The 6037-nt window shown below is 32.4% G+C and overlaps 1 long non-coding RNA gene across 1 annotated transcript; it reads left to right on the top strand.

The window, feature by feature from the left end:
• The first annotated feature begins 1601 nt into the window (after positions 1-1601).
• Positions 1602-5515, top strand: LOC125063366. Its single transcript, XR_007119506.1, has 3 exons — positions 1602-1947; positions 2111-2534; positions 5128-5515. It is a non-coding gene; the product is annotated as an uncharacterized LOC125063366 (long non-coding RNA).
• The last annotated feature ends 522 nt before the right edge of the window (positions 5516-6037 follow it).

The raw sequence follows: 6037 nt of genomic DNA on the forward strand, positions 1-6037 counted from the left end.
TCGGCAAAGAAGAGAGAGGGTGTAGGCCGAGAGAAAATGCTGGCGTAAAAAACTCTCGGTACTCTTATAAAATGGCAAATCATCATACATTTTGACTATGCCAAACAACACTTTGAAACCACTAGGCCCACACTGCTTTTGTAGTGCACTGCAATTGCATAATAATTATTTTAATAATAATTTTTGTTTTATTAATTATTTTAATAATGCTTTTAATATTCCTGAATCTGCTCAACCTATTAGAATTCTTATTGTATTCTTTAAGTAACTGTTATTATTATTTTTTATATAAAAACGAGGCAAACGCACGCGCTGCCTCGCGCGAGCGTGCCGCGGCCCCTAGCCGAACGTAGTCGGTTTTTTAATAAAATAAAATTATAAAGCTGTCGCTGTCGAAGTGTTAATTGTGTTTTACTGTAATTAAACGTTTTATTATTGTGTAGTTAAATATATCCTTTGAACATAACCAGGAATTATAACGTTCTACGTGCTAATTATAACGTTTACCTAATTGTTTTTATAGCGGTTCAAAAGTCAGTTCTATTTCTAGCCCAAGCGACATTTAAAAGATATAATTTCTACGTAAGTTTCATTGAGCATTCTGAGGTAAGTACAGATAACGAACGAAATCAAACCGAGAACTTACCTGGTTTATAAGACATGACGTACACCAAGAAAACTGTTTGTGAAAAGCATCAGCGTCATAACGTAACTCCGAATAGCGCTGGACACTTCGATCTTAATTAAAAAAAATATTTATTGCATCATATAGGCTAATTACTAGGAAAGTATTTAGTATCACTATTCTAAACTCGAGAACGGTTTCACCGATTTGATGATTTTCGATTTGACTTGATTTGTCTTCTTCACTCCAAATAGCATCTGGAAGGTACAAGTAAAAAACCCTGAATCGACAGGTGCTTGGACGCGACGGACGTTTTACATATCTAATGATTGGTTTTCTAAATACCCTTCTGGCAGACAAGAATAACTTATAATTAATTTATAGAGATCAAATATTTTAATACTACGTTCAACTTTAGTAGGTTTTTATTAACCTTGATTGAATTTAAACGCTAACTATGCGTAAAATTAATATAATACCAAGTTAAGTACATTGCGACAAACAACAGGTTATAAACGACAATTTACTATAATTAAGGGTCACATCGGTCGTTACTTATCTCTTGCAAAACAAGAAAAGTATCTTAGTTGTAGTGAACGTGTAAAAAATATTAATAATCTATTACTAAGATAATTCAATTATAATAATATGTATTAAGGGTGAGATCTATAGTCCGCACTTGGACTTTGCTCAGACTTACCTTACGAAAAACTTTGCTTAGTGTACACTAAGGTTAAACTATGATTTCGTATTTATAGACATTTTAACGGTGAGATTAAGCTAAGCCCAAGCTAAGACAGCAAATGTCAAAATACAAATTGATGTTTCAGTTCATGCAATACTTTGTTTATTATCCTTTAAAAAAGTAAACAATAACAAATATTTAAACATCTAAAACGGTACACATATATCTTCAATTTATTGTTATTTATGTATTCATTTATTTTATTATTGCAATAACTAGAAATTTACGAGTAACCTTTAGAAAATTTATTAATTATTTAAAGATGACAATAATTTTGTTACGTAGAACGGATCGCATTGTTTTGACAACAGCAACAGAGCACTTGTATCAAATATCAACAATTGAAAATTTTGCCTAAAGTGTTGTATATGTTCGGAACGAATACAACCAAAATCCTTATTTTAGTGAGAATGAATTCAAAAGAAGGAACCGTATTTTGAAACACACGGTATTAAATGTGATCCTGCCACTGATCATTACAAACTTGCAACCTTATAACAACAGAGGATCGCCAAACCTACCGCAATTGCAAATACTTTTTGCATTAAGGCATAAAAATGCAACTGGATGTTTTCAGGTAATATTGTGTTCATAAATATGTATGGTTTTTCGATTTGAATATTATAGGTACCTATGTATTCTCAAATGATTTTAAATACATTATATGTTGAAGACATTTGTCTTCTGACTTTCAGAAACATAACATATATGTAACTAATAATAATTCATTGACATTACAGATGGTGTGTGGTGATCTGAACAGAATAAGCCAATCTACAGTCTGTTTAATTATAAATAAAGTCTCTGCAGAGTTGAGTAAATTACTTCCTAGATTTGTAAATTTTCCAAGAAATATGAACACAGCCAAAAGGAAGTTCGAAGAATTAGGAAGATCTAATACTCACCATGACCTAAACAGTATAATCAGAGCTATTGACTGCACCCATATAAAAATTAATAGACCCAAAGGTATCGCTCACTCTGAAGCATACAGAAATAAAAAAGGGTAATTTTCTGTAAATGTGCAAGCAATAATAGGGCCTGATATGGAAATATTTGATATAGTGACCAGGTGGCCTGGTAGTTCACACGACAGCAGGATATTTAGAAACTGCCAGGCGTATGCAAGGCTGCTAAATGGTGAACTAGAAGGAGTTTTAGTAGGTGACAGCGGTTATCCGGCACTTAACTTTCATGTTAACAACACTTTTATATCCAACGACAAGAGCTGACAATAATTATAATTATTCTCAAATAAGAACTAGGCATATTGTTGAAAGGGTTTTCGGAGTGTAGAAAAGGAAATTTCCATGTTTACAGCTAGGACTACAGTCAAAATTGACAAAATATACTAGTTATATATAATTATAGCTTGTGCTGTATTGCATAATATAGGTATACAGAGTCATAAGCATCCCCTATGCTTATGATGATGGTGATCTTGCCGACAGCAGAAGTTGAGTAACACAGAAACAATGAAACATCTCCTACAGGTCTAGCATTCCGGCAATCTGTGATTGCACAATTTAACTAGGTAATTTGTTCGGTAATAAAGAATATCAAAACAAAACTTGTTTCATTTTAAACATTTATTTTCTGATTCTTTTTTTGAGTGTAATACATATTTCTAATACTAATTTATATTTTTGTTGAAGAAATTCTATTTCTAACAGATTTTTTAATTTTATATGTTCCACTCCTATCTCAAATTTTTTAGGGTAGTCAGGTAATAAATGGTAGAAGATTCAGGGAAACGAAAATAACAGATGTGAAGCGAGAGTCATCGGTTAGGTTATAGTTTGAATTTCGTTGTCACTATAATATGCCAGGGCTGCCAGGTGACATACAAAATCACACCAGTTATTTTTAAGATTTCTCAAAAATGGGGTTTGAACAATTACATACATAATATAAATAAACAACAATAAATACCATAATAATGTGTAATTATTTTAATTCATGCATTTCATAGGTATTTATCAAGATCATTTAAAATTTCTTTGAATTCAAATTCTATTTTTCCCAAAGTCTATGGAACTCTGATACAAAATGGCAACACCGTTCATTAAAAACCGACAAAAATAAAAAGTCCAGTAAAAGATATGATGGTAGAGCAAATTTTAGGCCATTATTTTTGTTAGGCTTATAGTCAAAGTTTTTGGTAAGTCGTCGATTTCGTGGACTTGAGATTAAGCTAAGCCAACACTAGGGAGAGATTCGCAGTTTGCTCTATAAATACCGACTGTGTCTTAGCTCGATAGTTAAGTCAGAGCAAAGTCCAAGTGCGGACTATAGATCTCACCCTTAGTGTTCATATATACCTTCAGTATTAAGTGCTCACTGCTTCGCTACGTTAGCGGGCGGAGTAAGGTTGCCATTTACTAAATTTTATAAGAGAGGATTTTTTTAAAGTGAAAGAACGTCACGAAGATGTGCAGCGTTTTTGTCGAAGAAAAGGGAGAGAGCGATTGAGAGCGATTGAGAGAGAGTGAGAAGGGTGAATTACCTTATATATCTTCCTTTTTCCCTCTCTCTAAGGGTGAGATCTATAGTGCGCACTTGGACTTTGCTCAGACTTACCTTACGAAAAACTTTGCTTAGTGTACACTAAGGTTAAACTATGATTTCGTATTTATAGACATTTTAACGGTGAGATTAAGCTAAGCCCAAGCTAAGACAGCAAATGTCAAAATACAAATTGATGTTTCATTTCATGCAATACTTTCTTTATTATCCTTTTAAAAAGTAAACAATAACAAATATTTAAGCATCTAAAACGGTACACATATATCTTCAATTTATTGTTATTTATGTATTCATTTATTTTATTATTGCAATAACTAGAAATTTATGAGTAACCTTTAGAAAATGTATTAATTATTTAAAGATGACAATAATTTTGTTACGTAGAACGGATCGCATTGTTTTGACAACAGCAACAGAGCACTTGTATCAAATATCAACAATTGAAAATTTTGCCTAAAGTGTTGTATATGTTCGGAACGAATACAACCAAAATCCTTCCATCCTGTACGGTGAGAATGAATTCAAAAGAAGGAACCGTATTTTGAAATACACGGTATTAAATGTGATCCTGCCGCTGATCATTACAAACTTGCAACCTTATAACAACAGAGGATCGCCAAACCTACCGCAATTGCAAATACTTATTGCATTAAGGCATAAAAATGCAACTGGATGTTTTCAGGTAATATTGTGTTCATAAATATGTATGGTTTTTCGATTTGAATATTATACCTATGTATTCTCAAATGATTTTAAATACATAATATGTTGAAGTCATTTGTCTTCTGACTTTCAGAAACATAACATATAATATGTAACTAATAATAATTCATTGACATTTCAGATGGTGTGTGGTGATCTGAACAGCATAAGCCAATCTACAGTCTGTTTAATTATAAATAAAGTCTCTGCAGAGTTGAGTAAATTACTTCCTAGATTTGTAAATTTTCCAAGAAATATGAACATAGCCAAAAGGAAGTTTGAAGAATTAGGAAGATCTAATACTCACCATGACCTAAACAGTATAATCAGAGCTATTGACTGCACCCATATAAAAATTAATAGACCCAAAGGTATTGCTCACTCTGAAGCATACAGAAATAAAAAAGGGTAATTTTCTGTAAATGTGCAAGCAATAATAGGGCCCGATATGGAAATATTTGCTATAGTGACTAGGTGGCCTGGCAGTTCACACGACAGCAGGATATTTAGAAAATGCCTGTCTTAGTAGGTGACAGCGGTTATCCAGCACTTAACTTCATGTTAACAACACTTTTAAATCCAATGACAAGAGCTGACAATATTTATAATTATTCTCAAATAAGAACTAGGCATATTTTTGAAAGGTTTTTCGGAGTGTGAAAAAGGAAATTTCCATGTTTACAGCTAGGACTACAGTAAAAATTGACAAATACTAGTTATATATAATTATAGCTTGTGCTGTATTGCATAATATAGGTATACAGAGAGGGGATGCTTATGATGATGGTGATCTTGCTGACAGCAGAAGTTGAGTAACACAGAAACAATGAAAGATCTCCTACAGAGCATTCCGGCAATCTGTGATTGCACAATTTAACTAGGTAATTTGTTTGGTAATAAAGAATATCAAAACAAAACTTGTTTCATTTTAATCATTTATTTTCTGATTCTTTTTTTAAGTGTAATACATATTTCTAATACTAATTTATATTTTTGTTGAAGAAATTCTATTTCTAACAGATTTTTTAATTTCATATGTTCCACTCCTATCTCAAATTTTTTAGGGTGGTCAGGTAATATATGGTAGAAGATTCAGGGAAACGAAAATAACAGATGTGAAGCGAGAGACATTGGTTAGGTTATAGTTTGAATTTCGTTGTCACTATGCCAGGGCTGCCAGGTGACATACAAACAAACAAAGTGAAGCAAACCGGCCGGTCGACGGCGTTTGGCACAGGAGGCTGATCACCAACTTATTAGATTAAGAAATGATCTGAAAACAGATACAGAAATCTGAGGCCCAGACCTAAAAAAGTTGTAGCGCCACTGATTTTTTTTTATTTATAAGTTCTAAAACAACGTGTATGCATAAAATTGTACAAGAAAATATAACATGACAAATTTTACACTTTTACACAATAATTATATTAGAACATCAG

The sequence above is a fragment of the Pieris napi genome, chromosome 3 (genome assembly GCF_905475465.1).
Source record: "Pieris napi chromosome 3, ilPieNapi1.2, whole genome shotgun sequence".
In the NCBI taxonomy this organism is placed as follows: domain Eukaryota; kingdom Metazoa; phylum Arthropoda; class Insecta; order Lepidoptera; family Pieridae; genus Pieris; species Pieris napi.